This window comes from Aethalodelphis obliquidens, unplaced genomic scaffold (assembly GCF_003676395.1).
Source record: "Aethalodelphis obliquidens isolate GAN/ISIS:26980383/991018 unplaced genomic scaffold, ASM367639v1 scaffold37, whole genome shotgun sequence".
In the NCBI taxonomy this organism is placed as follows: domain Eukaryota; kingdom Metazoa; phylum Chordata; class Mammalia; order Artiodactyla; family Delphinidae; genus Aethalodelphis; species Aethalodelphis obliquidens.
Window position 1 is genome coordinate 13,922,915 of NW_020837981.1, and position 20,049 is coordinate 13,942,963.

The 20,049-nt window shown below is 53.8% G+C and overlaps 1 protein-coding gene across 9 annotated transcripts in view; it reads right to left on the reverse strand.

Annotated features, from left to right (window-relative positions):
- ADAMTS14 (ADAM metallopeptidase with thrombospondin type 1 motif 14) overlaps positions 1 to 20,049 on the reverse strand; it is a 100,882-nt gene that overhangs the window by 74,037 nt on the left and 6,796 nt on the right. The window lies entirely within an intron of this gene.

A 20,049-nucleotide genomic window follows, 5' to 3' on the forward strand; every position in this document is an offset into this window, starting at 1 on the left:
CTGGATGTGTGTGAATAGACGTGGTACAGGTCCCCTACCTACCACCCACACATCAGCTCTATAAAGCAGTAAGAGACACCCATCATGGTGCCTGGAAAACAGGAGGCAATCCTTTCAAAATATATACTTGTTGAATTCCTTCACTCATTCGACAAATACCTACGGAGTGCCTACGACATACCAGCCCTGCGCCAGACACTGGGAACGCAGCTGTGAACACAAAGCAGGGAAGGAAGGAGCCATTTTTATAAACCTTCCCCTTTGCATAGGAGCTGCCTCTTTGTAAAGCAGCCGCTACTGTGCGCAACAAAATTCCACCAACTGTCCCACCTCAGCCTGTTCTGAGCTGGCTTCTTAGGGAACCCCCTTCAAGGCTTCCTGAGCACACAACAGCGAACTCCCAGCAGCAGCCCATCTTCTTCCTGTCCCTTCCTGCTATGTCTCTCCATCAAACTGCAAACACCATGTTGGATCAAATCCAGGATGGACTTCTGCTCCAATCAGGAGGCCAAAAAACGTTCTAGGGAAAATAGCCAGCCTTACCCGAATAAGTTTGGGGCTTCCCAAGGTAACCATTTGATCAGGTGACACTCAATTGTCTGCAAAAGTTCTGGTCTGCTTACTAAAATGACAACGTCAAACTCTATATTAAGCACACGTCCTTTCATTTAAAGCACTTTCCCTTTTTTTTACTTTTGCACCTGCCATGTGCCCAGGGCAGGGAGAAACAGATAAATAAGGCCCAGCCTTTGGCTGTGAGTCGCTCATTGTCTGGTTGGAGGGGCCCACAGAGGAGCAGAGGGTATCCAACTTGTTGGGCTTGGCGCACTGGCGGATATACCTGAAGGACAGGTATCCATCAGGCTCTCGGTTGTAAGGGGCAGAAATTCAACTTGAACCCCCGTGGACCAAAGGGGAGCGTGTTGGCCCCTGGACAAACCATGGCAGGTGCAGGCACTGGAAGTGAGGGGCCCAGTGCCCACGGCTCCCTCTCCACCCTCCTCATGGGCTGCTCTGCATCAGCTTCATTCTCCCGGACAAGGCCATGTTCTTAGAGGCACAGCTCTGCTCTGACACCACAGACAAGCAGGCTTTCCTTGCATAGTCTCATCTGGAACAGCCCAAGGGAGACTGTGGTTGGTCCGGCCTGAGTCACATGGTCACCCTGGGACTGGCAGTCTCCGCTCAACCTCCACGGCCAGCGGCAGGGTAATCAGTGCATGGGAAGAAGGGAGAAACTGACAGGGTAGCAAAAGAAACCTACGTGAGCTGGAAAGGGCACAGCAGGTAGGGGACCCAGGCACAGGTGTGGAAGCAGGAAGGGCAGTGTGGGGCTGGGGAGGCATCCAGGCTTGTGGGCAGAGACTGAGCCAAACCTGAATAAGTGATGGGCCTCTTACCTGCATAAGTGAGAGGCCCAAGTCGAAGGTCCTCTGCCACTGCGGACCCGCAGGGCCTGCCGAAGGAAGCTGTCTTCCAGGGTACATAGGGCTGCAGGATGGGAGGGCCCAGGGCATTCCCCCCAAAGCTACTGCAGCTCGGCTGCCAAGAGAGACTCTCCGCCAAGCCCCACGCCCATCCATCCCATCCCAACTTCTGTACCCCCATCCGATACCCAAGGGCACTGTTGCCACCCCACCAAAGCCCCCCTGGACCAAGCAAAGCAAGAGACCCTCACAGCACAAGTCAGACAACCTGTGCTTCATCCAGGCCAAACTCACACAAACCCAGGCTCACTGAGGGCTATAGTTGCTCTGTTTCTCTCTGCCCATCACAGCTCTGCAAACAGCCCGGCAGAGGAGAATTCTCCAGACCAGGGGGCAGGAGACTCCATCCAGCTACCACCCCCCGCCCCCGACACTGGGTCACTTGATCACAGCCTCCCCCGTTCTGGGACTTGGTTAACCTACTACACAGGAGGATTCTTCAGAATCTGGCATTCCCTGCCACATCACCCACTGGGTCCCTGTGGCCGCCAGACCTCAGTGCCTCACATGAGGGACGCAGGTTCCAGAATGATGCGCACAGCACAGGGCTGGGCTGCAAGGTACTACCTTCCAGCCCACCCCTCCCTTTCAGGATGGCCATGCCTGCCCCAGTCTGAGGCTTCAATACCCTGACAACATCCCCAGTCAGGGGACCTCTGACATTTGCTTGGATGCCTCCAGTGACAGGGAGCTCCCCCTCTCAAGATATAACCTATTCTGGGTGGGGACACTCGTAATGGCTTACTGAGTTGAAACACACTTCTCTACATTCTGCCCTTTATGAACAGTCTTATTGCCACTGCTATTAATAACAGTACCTGCCACTTATATTTACACATCTTAATTCATCTTTACGACAACCCTATGAGATAGGCACTAATATTAGACTCATCTCGGGCTTCCCTGGTGGCGCAGTGGTTGAGAGTCCGCCTGCCGATGCAGGGGACACGGGTTCGTGCCCCGGTCCGGGAAGATCCCACATGCCGCGGAGCGGTTGGGCCCGTGAGCCACGGCCGCTGGGCCTGCGCGTCCGGAGCCTGTGCTCCGCAACGGGAGAGGCCACAACAGTGAGAGGCCCGCGTACCGCAAAAAAAAAAAAAAAAAAAAATAGACTCATCTCATGGATGAGGAAACAGAGGTTCAGAATGGTTAAGTAACTTGCCCAGAGTCACCCAGCAAGTAAGGGACAGCACTAGAACAACAGCCCAGCTCTGTGTGGCTGTTTGACCTAGGCTCTATTACCTCAGGCCGCTCGGGCCCTGCTCCTGCCCTGGGGGCCCACTTGGAGCATTCTTTCGTGGTCCCGACTGCAAGTCCCTGGGCCTCTGGTCTGGCCTTGCAGAGTAAGCAGGATATTCATTTCCCACCTCTGGACGAAAACATTCGATGGAAGCCAGTCCACCTGCCACCACTGACGTGAGGATGAGGAGAAACTTCAGCACACAGCCTTAGGGGGAGCAGACCCCTCCCGCCGCCTGGTGACCACCCTCCACGCACACACCAGCTCTCCCCTACCAGCCATGGAAGCCCTGGGATTCCTGGGACTGGACTAGCCCCCACACCCTCAGCCCTCTCCCCAGGGAAGAGTTAAAGGAACCCCTATTTTTCCACCCAGTGAACTGTTTAGGGCAAAGACCCAAGCCCTGTCATATGCTAGGAAATAAGTTTCAAACCTCTTTGTAACTGCAGATCCCACCAGCCCCACCTCCACCCCACCCCCTCACTGACATCCAGATCAGAACCTCCCTAGTGATCACCCTCATCTATTTAGGGCATCGTGTCCAGGCCTTGGCAGTTCTGGGCCACGTCTGGGCTCCCTCTTGGCCTCCGAGACCCTCCTCCTGGAGAAGGGATGGCAAGGCAGGCCCGGCCACCAGATCAGGAGGCGGCCTGGGCCAGTTCCTCCCCGCGGCCCTCCGTTTCCCCGTCTGCACCAGGAGAGGTTTGGCCCGCGCTCCCCTCCAGCGCCGCCCTGGCCAGGAAACCAGGCACCGCTCAGGGCAGACAGCCTGGCAATGGGAACCTTCTGGCTCTCTGCCTCCTCACCAAATTACTCCCGTCTCTCAATTTATGAGATGTTTATATTTCCGACAAGTGGTGGCTAATTTTAAGCACTAAAATCAAAGCAAATTTCTGTATAAGAAATCAAGAAAGGGGGAGAAACTAAGTTCTGGTGGAATGGAAAATAAATGTCAGCTGTATCTGTTTTCACCCATAAGTTATTCTTCTGGAAACAGTAGAGAAGTAGGAAATATATTCCAGAAAGATCCTTCGTGCAATAAAAATGACAACAAATAGCTGTTTATATCCAATTGAGCCACATACTATATAGGCCTTCGGGCAATTTCTCCAAATGGAAACCCACCAGAGGGCAAGCCTGGCCCGCTCAGCCCTGCTCTAGACCCGTTAATACGGCTGCTCCTGAGGACTCTTTCCTGGAAGCTGTGTGGCTGAGGGAGGGGCCTGTTTGAATTTTCCAACACGGCTGTGACACCGTTCTGGTTGCAAAGGTGACAGCTTCTTCTGCGTCTTCATCCAGAGGCCCTCAGGCCATGCTAGCTAAGGTCTTCCAGTCCAGCTTCCCCACAGGAAAAAAACCCCAAACCCAGAGTGTAATTCCAGAGCACCTGAAGGAGACGGGTGACGACAGCGTAGGTGACTTGCTGCCTTAGAAATCACCTGTGTCCTGCCATGGGTCATAACTGAAGAGCTCAGTTGGTTACCAGCAGCTGTCTAGCATCAGGGTGAGGTCCCAAATATTTCAGCAGATAACTGAAGTCATACTATTTTGAAATTCGTATGTATGTGGGAATGTGTATATATAAACATGTTTATTCTAAAACTGCATGGACTTGCACGTAAACTGGGAGGCACAGGTAAAACGAGCCAACAAACAGATCTCCAGGGAGGCCAGAGATCGAGATCCCAAAGGACACCTCGGACAGTGCACAAGTCCAGACTTGGACAAGGACAGGGGTCCATCTGTGCTGAGTCAGGTGCAGAGACAACGAGCAAGGCCCCAGCCCGGGTCTGGGAAAGGGGAATCCCGAGCCCCCTTGCTGCCCCCTCAGATTGGCCAACCTTTGTCAAATGCCCAGAAGGAGGGCCCATTTCGAGATGGCGGCTGCAGTGGAGCCAGCTGAGGTGTGGGCCAGGTCTCCCCTTCCTCCTCCTTCCAAGGCCGGCCTATGTGGGGCCTCCCCAGCAGGGAAAGAAGCAGAGCAGGCCACCCCCAACCCTACCATCCTGCCACCTCCCAAGGAGAGTGCATTCTCGGGCCTGAACTTGTTCTGGAAATTCCATTACGAGGGTTTGACTGCCAGCTGTGCTGTCTCAGGTTCGAGGCTTCCAGCAAATTCAGATTGAAACTGTTCCACTGGAAGAAACAAAAGTAAACCCAGCAAGTGGAGGCTGGGTGATGCACACCCTGGGAATGGCGTGAGAATCGGAAGTGGCTTCCACTAGGCTCCCCCCAACAGAGCCACCTACTTCTATCCCCAGCCACTGCCAGCCAGGCTGCCTCCGAGATCACATCACCTGCTACAACCTCAGAAACCTTGACTGCGGGTGTCTCCGTCTCTCCCCGCACCATCCTGCTCACCTAACTCTAGCACGTTGGCTCCAGCTACAATGAAACTTCATCAAGACCTCCAACACATGGCCCCACCACTCCACCACTGTCAATCCCCCCTCCAAGTCCTCACTTCTCCTCTCACCACCTTGGACTTCTCGATCCAGACACATAACAGTTCTTGTGCAAACACTCATAACTCTCTCCTGCCTTTCCCTCCATCCTGCTCTCCCAGAGAAGCCTCTGCCCTGGTTCAACCCAAGCCGCCACCCACTCCACGTCTGCACACTGATGGAGAAAACGCACACGGTGCCCACTGGTCTCCCTTGGAATCAGTGTCCAGAGCTCTCATGTGAGCGCGATGCAGGCAGGGGGCTCTGCAGCACTGCCCTGTGACATCTGTGTTCCCGTTCTCCCATTGGCTTGGACATCTAACACTGGTCCCGCCCCCACCCTCTCCTGTTTTCAAGGAGAAAACAGACACCGTCCAGCAGGGCTCTCCCACCACCACATGAGCTCCCATAGCCGTGCCCTGTGCTCAGGACCACCCCCTTCTCACCGCCTCAAGACTTAACTCCTGCAATTAGCATCCCTCTTTCTGGCATCATCAGGCCCTCCCTCTCTCCTGATTCAGTCCCGTTGACACGTATTGATAAGCGCACTTGAGGATCTCCCATATGTGAAATTCCCTCCCAGCCCTGTCCAGCTACTGCCAGGGTCTCTGCTTCCCTCTACAGCAGAAAGAGTTGTCCACACTCACCGCCTGCACCTCCATGCCTCGCCTCTATCCACACCACAGGGGCTTCTAGAACCACCACTTCCTGGAAACTGCTCTCATCACAGTCACATGTGACCTCACGTGGCCAGAGCCAGAAATCACTTCTTTGTCCTGGTCTCACTCAGCTCCTCCAGCCACACACACATGCTCCCTGGGGATTTCTCCTGATCCTATGGGGATTATGTATTTGCAGGTAACTCCAAAATTACATCCTCAGCTCTGACCCCTCCTGAAATTCCATGTAAGACTGTACAACAGTCTCCCTGATAGAGACCCTGGGCTTCCGCTGGGCTCCGCAAACTTTAAAGCAGACCTACTCCTCCTCCCCATGCCTCCCCCATCTCAGCAAATGACACTATCTTTTCCCCAGTCACTCAAGCCGAAAACCAAGGGGAGGGGTGGGCCCAGGGATTAGGTTTTTTTCAAGTCCTTCCACCTCCCCAGTGGTTCTGTTAAGTCAATTCAACTGAAAGACACACCCAACATAACCTGCAGGGACCAGACCCTCTGTGGGATCATCCTGGGCCATTGACTCTGATTCACGACGGACGTGAGGTGGCCAGTGCCACCCCACACGCCCCCATAGCCTGAGACCATCGTTCCCTCTCTCAGTAGGTCTTTACGAAGCATCTACTGCGTGCTGGGTTTGGGGGTGGGGGTGGGGTGCAAAAAGATATGAAACCAGCCTCTGCTCTCCTAGTGAGGGACTTGCGTCTAATATAGGTAAAGAACTCTTACTGCTCACTAAGAAGAAGACAACCCAATTTAAAAATGGGGAAAGAACCTAAGTAAACATTTCTCCAGGGAAGATGTACAAATGGCCAATAAGCACATGAAAAGGTGCTCAACATCATTAGTCATTAGGGAAATGCAAATCAAAACCACAATGAGATACCCCTCATACCCACAAGGATGGCTAGAATCAAAAAGTCAGACACTAACAAGTGTTGACAGGGATGTGGAGAAATTGGAACCCTCATACATTGCTGGTGGGAATGTAAAACGATGCAGCTACTTAGGAAAACAGTCTGGCAGTTCCACAAAATATTAAACAGAGTTTCCATATGAGCCAGCAATTCCACTTGGTATAAACTCAAGAGAAATGAAAACATAAGTCTACATAAAAACCTTTACACAAATGTTCACTGCAGCATTACTTAACAGCAGCCAAGAAGTGGAAACAACCCAAATGCCCATCGGCAGATGAATGGATAAACAAAACGTGGTGCATCCTATAATGGAATGTTACTTAGCCATAAAAAAGTAAGAAATGCTGAAAAATACTACAACATAGGTGAATCTTGAAAACATTATGCTAAGTGAAAGAAGCCGGTCACAAAAGGCCACATATTATACAATTCCATTCGTTTGAAACTCTAGAATAGGGCAATCTATAGAGACAGAAGATAGATTAGTGGTTGCCGCGGGCTGGAGTAATGGATCCCAGCTGGGGGTGGCGAGAGGGGGTGGCGAGAGGGGGTGGCGAGAGGGGGTGGCGAGAGGCGGTGGCGAGAGGGGGCGGCGAGAGCTAAAGGACACAGGGCTTCTTTCTGAGATCGTGAAAATGTTCTAAAATTGAACATGGTGATAATTACACAATTCTGGGCATATAATAAAAATCCACTGAATCGTACACTCTAAATGGGTGACTTACATGGTACGTGAATCTCAATAAAGCCATTAGATGACACACACAGGGAGATAAGCACGGAGATGACACATATGCACAGGAACAAGAGACACACGTGCACCCAGATGACACACAAAGGGATGACACACACACAGACGACACACAGGCACTCAGACGACACACATGCATGAGGTGCACAGGCGGCCCGCTACCATGGAAGCGTGAGTCAGCACGGCTGGGATGAAAGCCTGCGGACGCTGAGATTCCACATAATTCAAACCTGATGTGGAAGCCCCAAGCCACAGGAGCTCTGCTGGAGGCTGGGCTGCCAAGGCCTGGGCCCAAGCCAAGGGGAGTCTGAAAGCTGATTCACGCCGAGCTGCAGCCTTGGGGACAGGCAGGAGGAAGGAGCCCTCGGAGGATGGAGCCGAGAACCGCCAGGTTTGTCCTCAAAGGGCAACGCACACCCCACACGGGCGGGCGCAGCAGAAATCCCAGAAGGCCCTGAGGCTCAGATGAAGCACGGGAAGTCGAGAGCCTCCACCAGCTGGAGGCAGTTACCCTGGATGAATGCTTGCTGTCTCCGCCCACTTCCCAGGGTCATGACCTCTGCAGGCCTCACACCCTGGGAGGTACTGGGTGAAAGGCTACTGGGGCCTTGGTGGGCCCAGCCCATTTGTAGCAAAGATCCTTCTCCCCTGCATCCTTAAGGGAAAAAGTCCTTACCAAGAAAAGACTGATTCACAGGAATTGTAAATGTGAGACAGAACATGGGCAAACCAAAGGCTGGTGGAAATGCACCACCTGGGTGTGAACTTGTAGGCAATTTCCTTCTCTTTAAACATTTAGGTGTTTTCTAACTTTTCTATGATTCCCCTATCTGAAAAGGAAACCTGATTCCGCACAGCATGTCTGCCTGCTACAATGAGCAAGAAAAAATTGTATAACAATGACTTTAAAACACAGTTTAAAAGAAGGAAACAAACCCAATGTAACCCTCCTTTTCTGTCATCCAACCTCCCTGCAAAGTGATGCAGCAGCTACACTTGGGAGTGAGATACCTGGGGCTCTGTCCCAGCCTGGACCCTTCCCAGCTGGGTGACACTCTCCAAGCCTCAGTTTCCATGCCTGAAACGAAATGAAATGATGTAATGAACGGGACATGCCCCCTGCTGAGGCCTGGCCCACAGCAGGTGTGTGGCCTTTTCCTTTCTCTCCTTCTTCGGACTGGCTCCCCTGGTCCCCCAACTTTTCCGTCAAACACAAAGTAGACTTTTCCAGGAGGCTACAGCAGTGGGTCTTACCCCTAGATGTCCATTAGGGTCACCTGGGGAATCTGCAGACCGACTGACGCCCAGGCCACACCCCAGACAAATGAATCACATCTAGGGAGATGGGGCAGTGGTGGGGCGGTGGGTGGGTGGGAGAGCGGCAAGCATCAGCAGTGTCTCAAAGCTGCCCAGGTGATTCTCACGTGCACCCAGGGCTAGGAACCCCTGGTCTCAATTCTAGAAGCTCCCAAATGGTGTAATGGTACTAAATGGAACGTTTAAGTGATCATCCATGTTTCACAAACAGCAGTATCAGCATCAGGTGTCCGACCAGAATCAGTCGGTCATAATACAGGAAGTGGGCAAGAAATACAGACAGGGGACAAGAGGACACTCAGTATACACCCGGACCAAGGGGGGGCGGGGGGGGGAAGGGGAGTCCAGACAGGCCGGGTGACTGCACCCCTCTTACACTGTGCGCATCTCCCCGGGCTGAGCACGACCAAGGATCACCTGGACGACACGTGAGTTGTGCCTTAGGTGCTATCTTAGAACCCAGCCACCGCCTGCCCTTAAGGTGCCACTTCACTGCGAGTGAAGCGTAATTCGCCAAAATTGCCCTGAGCTGGGTGGGTCCGAGAGGTGGGGAGGGAGGCTGTGATCTACTGGGCGGCCAGTGGCCAGTCAATGTTGTCACAGCCCTCCCAGCTGGGAGCCCACAGTGCAGAGAGTGAGGACATTAACAGCGACATCTCTACGTTGCTCCTGCTGCTGCAGGCGGCGACCGAGTCTGTCCTCTGGCTCTGCGGGGAACAGGGCTGTTTAGATCTTCCTGCAGCTCTGCTTCAGGCTTGGCAAATGTTCTTACAGGAGGGGTGCTTGCTTTTTATGACACCCCTCCCTGCCCAGCGGCAGGGGTCCTGGCCCAGCGGCAGGGCGGGGCCTCACATGCAGGTGCTCAGAGAGTCCCCCTGTGCCGCAAGCCCCCACCCTGGAGCCCAGCCAGAGTCAAGGGCAGACCTTGCCAGGCTGGCAGCCACCATTAATTTCCATTCCCTATGTCCAGGAGCCAAGTGGCTCTGAGGCTTCCCCCCTCAGTCACCACCACGGACGGCCCACCAAGCTTGGGCTGGGAGCTCCACCTGGCTCCCTGCTTGGCCCAAAGTCCTGGCAGCAGCGGAGGCTTCAAGACAAGGAGACAGGAAGCAGCCCTCAAACGCCAGGAGGCGGTGTAGCTGCCAGGCCCTGAGCTGGGGAATGGTTCCCCGCCTCTAGGCCTGAACCCTACAGCTCAGAAGCAAGCCAGAGGACAGTGGGGTGGCTCCAGGAAAGGGTGCGGCCGGTCCTACCTGCAGTGGAGGGCTGGCCCCCAGCAGGTCACTTGTCCCAGCCAGGGCTCCCCTCTGATCCATCCTGACATCAGCCTGCCCCCAGAGGGCCCTGCAGAGGCAGGTGAGCACAGGAGAATGGAAAGATGAGTGGACCTAGACGCCTGAACTCCTGTGCCGGGCCCAGGTCTAACCCCACATGGGGGTCCTGACAACACATACCCCTCCAGGCATCGCCGCCCTCCTCTGCACAGTGGGGACAAGTGGACAGAACCACATTAGCTGGAAAGCCACACCTGTGCACGCGGGCCTCCATGCCTGTGCCCTGCGGAGAGCTCTGCGGGATGCCCTTCCAGCCCAGCTCACATATCACCCCATCACCGCCCCCTCCTCCACGTCCCCAGTGGTTCTGGCGGGTGCTCTATCCCGCCCACATATGTCTGTCTGTCCCTCTTCCAGATGCGAGCTTCTCCACAAGAGGACAAGTACTGATCCACAACACAGGACCAGCTTCGGAACAAGGCACCTTCGGCCAACATCCTCAGGTCTAGGCCTCCAGAATGAACCCCCTTGGGCGTACCACCCTTAATGAGAGTCCTCTCCCACAAAACACGCTGTGGCTTAGGGGACAGCCTCGGGACTGTGAATTATGAGGTGAGAAAATATAAGCACTCAACAAGGCCTCTTTGGGCTGGAGGAGCTAATTCAGAGTGTGGGCTCCTGCCAACCTCAAGGGGTGGAAATTAACTTCTGCTGTGGGGCGGGGTGGCCTGGGGGGACGAATGTTTTCTGGACAGATCAAAGGTATAAATATTTGGCTGGCTTAAAAGCAAACACTGACAAAGGGCTTCAAGCAACGCGTTGGGAACAGGGTTTGCATTCAGACCGACCAGGTCCTAACAAACACTCCCACATTCAGAGGTTTCTCTAAAAGGGCCTGATCTACTTGCCCCCTCAGCCATGTTATGGAAAGAAGAAGAAAAGGAGAGTGCAGGGTTTTAATGTTCCACGTCAAGTGATGTGTGCATAACGGCAACCCACTGCCCTGCAAAATTCTGAAAATGGATAAAACAGCGGCAATGGCGACTTGGAGCTGAGATGCACCAGAAGGTTTCGTTTGAGCTTCAAATCCTGCTCACTGGGAGGCTGGCATTTGTTTTCTCTGAACGGGTTTCCCAGTCTTCAGGAGGACAACGCCACGCAGAAGTTGAGCTGTCCACCCTTGCAGGGGGAGCCTCGCAAACACCTCCACTCGGCACCCAGGCCCAAGGACTCCCAGGACACCCCCCACGAGGCAACTGATGGACCAATCCCTTCAGTGTTTGCGCTCTGAAGTCGTTGCCATGGCCACCGAGGCCCTGGCCATTACCGGGTTTAGGACCTCGAGGAACGATTCCCGTCTACTAACTCAGGAGAAGCTGTGTGGGATTGTGGGGGAGCACGGGACTGGGAGTCAGGGACCTGGACCCCATTGGCCCTGACAGTCGCCCACTGCATGACCCTGGGTGAGTCTTTTCCCTTCCCTGAGCCTCAGCTTCCTTGTCTGGAAAAGTGAGAAGGGGACCGAGAGGCCCCCAAAGCCTCTTCCGGTCATAGCTGAGTTAGGGTGAACTTTGGCAGTGACGCTGAGCTGAGATTCACTGCCGGAGGTGTTCATAACAGGAGGGTTATTTGTGCTGATACGGAGCTCCCTGGAGCTGCCAGGGGTGAGGCAGCCTACAAATATTGCTGCTACTGTTCTTCTTATTGTTGTTCTTGTTGTTTCTAAGGCTTTATAGGCAGGAAAAGGCCCACATGCTGAAAACAGAAGGCCGGGCCTGGCGGATGATTTGGGAACTTTCCACTGCAGGATCCGGGGAATGCGGAAATTCCCCAGGTCCTCACCAAAAGCCCAGCCCTGGGCCTGGACCGCACTGAGGCTGGAAGGCAGGTGGAAGGCAAGCACAGCCCCCACCCCACTCACCAGCCCACGGAGCAGCCCAGAGGCCACCCTCCCTCCAGCCAGCCCGAAGATGCCAGGGAAGTAAAACAAAACCAGCCCCTAGACCAGCCCTCCCTGGAATGGGAGGCCGGCTCTGCACGGAAGGAGCGGCAGTGAGGTGATGTCTGGCTTCTATTCCATATCATAAATAAGTTATTAACCCAGAGCAGACAGCAAGGCACAGCCGTGGGGAAACTCGGGAAGTGAAACTGCAAGATCAGACCGCCTCGAAGACTGGAAAACCACCCAGGATCCAGACCCTGGGCCACTCAGACAGAGGACCTGCTGGGATGGGGCCTTCTGGGAAGCAAGAGCACTAGAATGGGCGTCCAGGGGTCTGGAAACAAACCCACTGTGGAACCTGCCTCAGTTTCTATGTTTATTCCAAGAGATCAACAATAATAACAGCAAATGCTACCATTCATTGTTCTGGACACTGTGGCAGCACTTGTAAGTGCCTGATTTCTAATCAACAAAACTACAAGGTAGGAACACCCACTTTACAGATACGAAAACTGAGGCTCAGAGAGGTCGAGCCACTTGCCTAGGGTCAGTATGGGAGAACGATTGCAAAGATGGCTGCAACAATGCCTCCTGTCTCTGCTCCCATGCCTCTTTGAAATGAGGTAGGGTCCATTCCTCCACTCTTGGAAAATCTAGTCTGGCCTTGTGGCTTGCTTTGACCAACAGAATGCACAGAAGCAACATCATGCAACTTCCAAGACTAGAAGATCTTCCTTACGAGATCTTGCAGCTTCCACTTTTACCCTCTTGGAATGCCACCCTGAGACTGCCGTGAAAGAAGCTGGTCTTACCTACTGGAGGATGTGAGGCCACAGACAGGAGAACTGAGGCTGCCTAGCCAACAGCCAGCGCCAATGCCGGATGTGTGAATGAGGTCAGCCTGGACCTTCCAGCCTCACCAACTGTCCAGGCAGCAACCGGCAGAGGAATCACCCAGCCAACCAACAGAATTGTGGAAAGAATATGCCGTTGTTTTAAGTTCAGCAGTTTTAGGCTGGTCTGTTTCACAGCCGTGGATAACTGATACAGTCACTCAGTTTCCCCACACTGCCTATCTCCCCAGGAAAACCTGTGCTCCCGCCTCCTGGGATTTGGTTGGAGTCAAGTCACCGCATGCCTGCAGCCCCCGGACCACAGCCCCACAAGCAGGAAGTGACCACGGGGGACATACTCTATGAAGTGTAAGAAGGGCTGTAGGCCACTTTCTACCTAAAGACCCACAGTCACCCTGATGTGGCAGGTCAGAAGCTCCCTTTTTCTCTAAAAAGACAATTTCTTGTTTTCCTTATAGAAACATAAATTCTACAAAGGACTGAGGGCTTCTCAGGGAACTGTGTTACCTGAATAGCAAACGTGATGAAGCAGGTTGCACCCTCGCAGAGGATGCGAGCTCTGGAGACAGAAACTCGCCAGTAAAGGGCACACTGAGGGCAGGAAAGCAAACAGTCTCGCCTCACCCACTGGCTCAGGCCCACGGGGCATGGGTGCCTGGAGCACACACTGGGACACGCACTCGGGGGCAGCGTGCACAGCTGACCTGCTGGGCTTGCCGGGCGTGCAGGAGGCCAAGTGGCACTGCGAGTGCCATGTGTCATCCATCGCTGGCCTAGGAGCAGACAGACAGCCACAGAGAGGAGGACAGGCCCGCTGTCCCTCCGCATCTGACAGAGGTGAGAAGATGCCAACGTGAGCTTTATGCCGCCTCTGAAAGGGAGCCCGCCACGTTCCCTCTCCCGGTCCGTCAGCTCACTCAACATCCACTGAGGGCCTGCCCTGTGGCAGGTGCCGGGGTCATAGAGACACACAGGTGACTAAGCTCAGACCCTGCCCTTTGAGAGCCCAATGGGAATGTTCCAGGGGAAGAATGTAGACGGGAGTGAGAAGTTGCAGCCTGAGAAAAAAATGAACAAGCCTGGAGGAGGTTGGGAGGAATGGGCTCTGCCTGCCCAGCTAAAGGCCCAGAGACCCCTCTGGGGTTGTAAAGCAGAAAACTGGGGTACTCTTGACTTCCTCTCCTCTTCTCTCCCGCTCCCATCCCCTCAGACCCGGTGGACTCAACCAATAAATCCACACCATTTAATAGCGACGGCTGAAGCATATCGGGTACTGCGCTAATAAAGCCCTTTGCACATATGACAGCTCTTATGAAGTGACTAATATTATCCCCACTTTGCAGATGAGGAAACTGAAGCACAGAGAGGCTTAGTAATTGCCCAAGGCCACACAGCATGAAAAAGCCAAGGCTGGGATTTCAACCCAGGCAGTCTGGTTGCAGGGGTCATGCTCTCATCCCCTGCACTGCTCACTGGCAAGCTGAGGCCTCCAGCTAAGAGCCCTGCTGCATTGGGCCCACACACTGTCTTAAAAAATAGAACACTTTGCTTAAAAATCCATATTTCTGATTTCTCTCTTAAAATTCTCAAATGTGATACCAGATCCGCACTCCCTTTAAACAGGAATTTGCTGCTGTCCCACCTCTCCTCTAGTACCTGGCCCTCTTCCCTTGCGCTAATCCCTGCTCCTAGAGGCAGCTGAAGTCCCGACCTCCTGTGTATCGCGAACCCAGCCCTGTGCTAGGCATGCAGAGAAATGCAAACATTTAAGACAGTTCCTGACTTCTGGGAACTGGGTGGCCAAGATGGGGGATGCCTCAAGCAGAGGGAAGGGAAGGCACCGTGGGAGGTGTGAACAGCATGAGCAAAGGCATGGGCTCCAAAGTGAGGTGCAAACACACCAGGCTGGCTGGGGAGGGTGAGGGTCTGCAGGGCAGGATCCACCATCGGGGCTGGAGAGGCAGGTGGAGCAAGGCGACGAGCTCTGCACCAATACGGGGCCAGACATCCCCCGCCCCTCCCAGGGTTGTTGGCACAGATGTGTAGGGGCAGGCAGCCCGCAGGCCACGATGTGTGGGGACAGGCCTGCCGGGCAGTTGGGTGAGGGCACCTCTGAAACTCCAGGCCTCACACTTCACATCCCAGGGCAGGCACAGACAGCAAGGCAGAGCTGGGTGCTTCCCAAGGAGCTGCCAGGAAAGCCCACTCACTCCCTAGACGTCATGGAGCAACCCCAGGGCAAGGACAGATATTGGCACAAAGACACCGATGAGCCCCAGGCAAATCTGCTACAATAGGACTGTGCCAGCCTGCAGCTGGAAAGATTAGCATCTTCCCCAAATATAAAGTGACTCCTGCTTACAAACCTCCCATGGCTCCCTATGGCCACAGGGGCAAATCTAAGTCCACAGTGAGGCAGAGTTTCTCCAAACTACATTTTCATCGCCCCCCTTTCCAGTGGAGAGCAGCTGAGATGACTCACCATTTCCTGAATCCTGCAAAGACGTAGGATTTCCTTCCCTGCGAATGCCTAAAATTCCTAGCTCTTGGCTCTAAAAGCTCCTATTGATGCTTTTATACCCAGGCCAAATGTCCCCTCCGCTGGGAAGCCTTCCCTGAGCACCTCTCCTTCTCAGTACTCACCTCTAGGCCACCTACCAAGTGCATTACACTTCCCTGCATTCCTACACAACACTGACGTTTAGTGTGATCAGTCTTGTTTCATGCTGTCTACCGTGCATATCGGCCTTCTTTAAACCATGGGTTCTGGAGCACAGGGAGAGAGGGGTGAGTTTCAACCCTGCATCCCCAGGAGCTAGTCAAGGGCCTGGCTGGGGGAAGGTGCCTACAGATTGTTAACAGAATGCTCCACTTGGCACCTCTCAGTACCCTCCTGCCCTGGAAGGCATGTGGGGTTATTACAGACCAGTCGTAATACACTCCCGCGCACTAAGTAAGCACCATTCTGCAGAGAAAGCTGCCACAGCAGAGGGGAGGCAGGGCCTGGCCAACCCGGGAACCAGAGGTGGCCTCGGGCTCACATCAGAGAGCACTGATAATCTATGTACTGTTGCAGTACGAGGGACTCCAACAATACTTTTAGTATTTCTCACCATTAATGATAGCTGTAATTACTGTAGTAATTACTATAAAAAAGTAATAAATATTACTATTAATAATCCCCATTTTTTAAGGTCCCACCATACACCAGACCCTTCACTTTTTTACATTTTCTTATTTAATCCTCTGAACAGCCCTATAGACGATTGTTCTCCTCTCCTCCTTACAGATGAGGAATCCCAAGCACAGAGAGATTTAGAAACTTATTCAAGGTCACACAGCTAGTCTGTACTAGAGTAGAGAGACTCCACAATTTCTGCCACCCTAGACTGTTTCCTAATTATGACTAAAAATGCCTGTCACGGGGCTTTCTATGGGCCAGGCCCTACGGGTAACAGCTTTACTGAAACATAATTCATGTACCGTACAATTCACCCATTTAAAGTGCAGAATGTCTGTATATGTATATGTATAACTGATTCACGTTGCTGTACACCTGAAACACAACATTGTAAATCAACTCTACTCCAGTAAAAAAATTTCTTTTTTAAATTAAAAAAAAAAGAAAGTGCAGAATGCAATGGCTTTTCGTCTCTGCATAAAGCTGTACAACCACCACCGCAATCATCTTTAGGACGTTACATCACCCCACAGAGAAACCCTGGGCCACTTCAACTGTCAGTCCCAACACACACGCCCTCTACCTGGCATCTTAATACCATTTTAAAGACAAAAGGACTGAGGCTCAGAGAACTGCTGGGACTTGCACACCATTGGGCAGAGGATAGGAAGCAGAGCTGGGACACAGCCTCCCCTGCCCTCTCCCCATACCGCCTGCCAGGGGTCTACTCTGTAACCCGTTAAAAATGCACGTTCTGCAGAGGGTGGAAAACAGAACCAGATGGTGACAAATCTTACACGTGCGGCTGCTTCCACGCCAGGCCCCTGACTCACAGAGGCACTGAGGGCAAAGAGGGGGGGACGTGACGCCTCCCAGCCCCCGTGACCCCAGTGCAGGGGCAGCGAGGCCCAGGAGCCCCGGAGACAGAGGCAGAAGCGGGGCAAGTGGCCTTCAGGAGGCTGGCAGCCTGGGCTCCTGATGGTATGCAGGGGTCCCACTCTGCTGATCTCATTCCTGCACCCCACAACCCCTCCAGGACCCACAAAGTAGTGGCCCCCCCACCCAGGCCTCTATGTGCCTCTCAGGACTTCAGAACCACAACTGCTAGCAGAGAGTCTGTTCTGCACCTGGCCCCAGCCAGGGGACCTGAGATGACCCAGGCCCTCCCTGCCCACAGGACCTGAGGTTTCAGGTCACAGGAGCATTGGGGGGACTGCCACGTTGATTGGCCAGGATCCCCAAGGGAGGCTCTGAAGAGTAGACCAGCAGGCTGCCACTGCTGCCTGGGCGCATTCCCAATCTGGGACCCCAGTGTCTGACAGCTGCCCCCAACCCCAGAGGAAACACTGCAGGTACGACTGGGCCTCCCCACATCGCCTATTTCCTTCCCCCAAACACCCACAAGCCTGCTCTGGGTCAGCAGTTCTCTCTGCTGGCCAAGGGCCTGGCACTTTCTTTCACCTTTATAATGTCTGAACCATTTTGAGCCAATGCCACCTCCTCCAGGAGCCCTCCCTGATCCCCTAACCAAAACAAACGGGTCCTCCTGCTGCTGACTCACACAGGATTGTAATCTGTCTGCTTTTATGTCTGGTTTCCCATTATCCTCCAGACTCATCTGGGGCAGGGGTCCTGGCTTCCTCATTCCTGGTCCCCCGCCTCCGACCCCCTCCCCGACTATGACACACCAGGCCTTCCAGCAGAGCAGGTGGGAAGTGAGATAAAGTGCCCATTCCTCAGTGTCAGGCATGAATTAACCGCCGTGCACAGAACCCGCCCAGTGTCTGTCCCGGTGCCCGTGGTGACTGACTCTGTGGGACGGCAGGAGACGTGGAAGAGATAATGGTCACTGCTCCCACTGCAGGTTCCAGCTGGAAAGGAGGATCGAGTCATCAGTTTAGACACAGCACTTCTCACCAGAGCCGCTAAAGTCCAAACGGCTGCAAGTCTGTCCACACAGAGGAGGGTTTGTTCCGACCGTCTTCCAACTGGAAGGTCTGCTAAGCCATGAGGGCCAAGCTCAGGATTGGTGCCTTTCCTCTCTGCACCTGCAGCCCCTCCCAGGCCTGGCAGGAGCAGACCCAGGACCCGCCAGGAAGGGGCAGTCGACTACACGTTTACAGTGGCCTGGCTTCAAGCTCCTCCAGCAAGGCCTGCCCTGTCACAAGGTACCAATGCCAGAGCTAGAAGGTGCTCTGAGCTCATCCATTACAGGCTCCATGATACACCCAGGAGGCAAGGGAGGCCCAGAGAAGGAGGGCAGCTTGCCCAGGGCCACACAGTCATGGCTCCCAACTCCCAGCCCAGACTCTTCTCAGATAACAGGCTGCTGCTTCCCTGCCCTGGGCCCCCTCTCCTATCCTGCCCTTCCTTCAAGGTCAGACCAAGGCCCACCTGCCCAGTGTCTTCTAGGATCACCTCCCCGGCCCCGTCCAGCATGGTGCTCCCTCACTGGCAAGTTCTTTCCTCTGCCCAGAACGCCCTACCCACCCTCTGGCCCCAACAAACTTCTATTCATCCTTCAAGACCCAGTTCAAATACTATCTTCTCTAAGACAAAGATAATAATCACTCCCATTTACCGAGTAGCCCTCCCTGCTGTGCTACAGAAAACCAAAAAGTTACTGTTGAAACTATTTGTGGGGTACCCTGCTTAGCACCCAAGTTCCTTGAGGACAGAGACCTGAAGACCTGACTCTCTGCAAAGCAGGGTTACAACAATATCTGTGTACGCACCTCATACAACTGAAAGGCTTTATAAACTATAAAGTCCTGTGCCAATAGAAGCTATATGTATTGATATTATCTTCACACCTCCTCCCCATGACTCAGTTTCCCCACTTACACGATGGCTGAAGTTAATGAATGCACATGACAGTATGTGTGCTGTGCCCGGGCTGTGGCTACGGCTCATGACTGTTGCTGTTATTATTTGTGTCACTTTCACTTTCTCACATCTCTGTGTGGACCCTGCCCATGGCCAGTGCTCAGTACGTATTTTTTTGGATGGAATGACTTCAGCATTTGAGACATGGAAGATGGGGTTAAAACCCAGAGTCCACGTAAAGATGCAGGGTGAAATCTTATCATCAGAAGGGCTGCACTGTGGCCTTTGAATCCAAAGGTGGCTCAGCTGGGTGACAGTGAACAGCCCTTGCTCTCACGGGACACAGGGCCGTTTTCTGGAGTGGGCTGGAGGTGAGGAAATCCCTGCCCTGGACAGGGAGCCTCTGTGCTGGGCTGTGGTCCCTGTCAGGGAGCAGGTCAGGGAGACCCCTGAGAACTGGCCTTAGGGACTGGACTCTGGAGCCCAGGGCACAAGCAGGGGCCCAGCCCAGGAGGTCCAGTTCTGCCTCTCACCAAACGCAGGGACCAGGCAAGCCACTCCCGGAGCCTCAGTTCCACCGCAGAACAGGCTTCCAGAAGCTCGTCCATGGAGCCTCTGAGACCTGACCCAGCTTCTGCAAATGTCACATAGAATCGAGTTCTGTCTGCCAGGGAGGCGTGAGTGCAGCCCCTCCTTGGACAAATGAGAAGAGTAAAGCCCAGAGAGGGGAAGTGACTTGCCCGGGTCACACAGCCAATGAGAACGTTTCCTCAGAAGCCGCCAAAAGTCAGCAACGTCAGCTGAGCATCCAGTGACCACCTGTCGATGTCTGCTGAGCTGGTTCAACGATAAGAAGGTTTCCAGGGTGCAAAGGGTGTGGGCAGTTACATATTAATGGCGATGATCATCCGCTCACGCCTCTGTTTAGGTCCCCGTGGACACTGACGGAGGTTGTCAAGGAATGTCACCGGACAGCTTACGGCCCATTCGGCTCATGACTTCAGGTCACCGCGTCATGCAGCCCAAGCCACTGACGTGCACTGGTGCCTTCTATCTCTCCATCTGCACAGACACTGCATCTCTAGGCGATTCCTCACGTCACTTTGGATTTTCAGCCAAAACTTGTGGCCACAGCATAG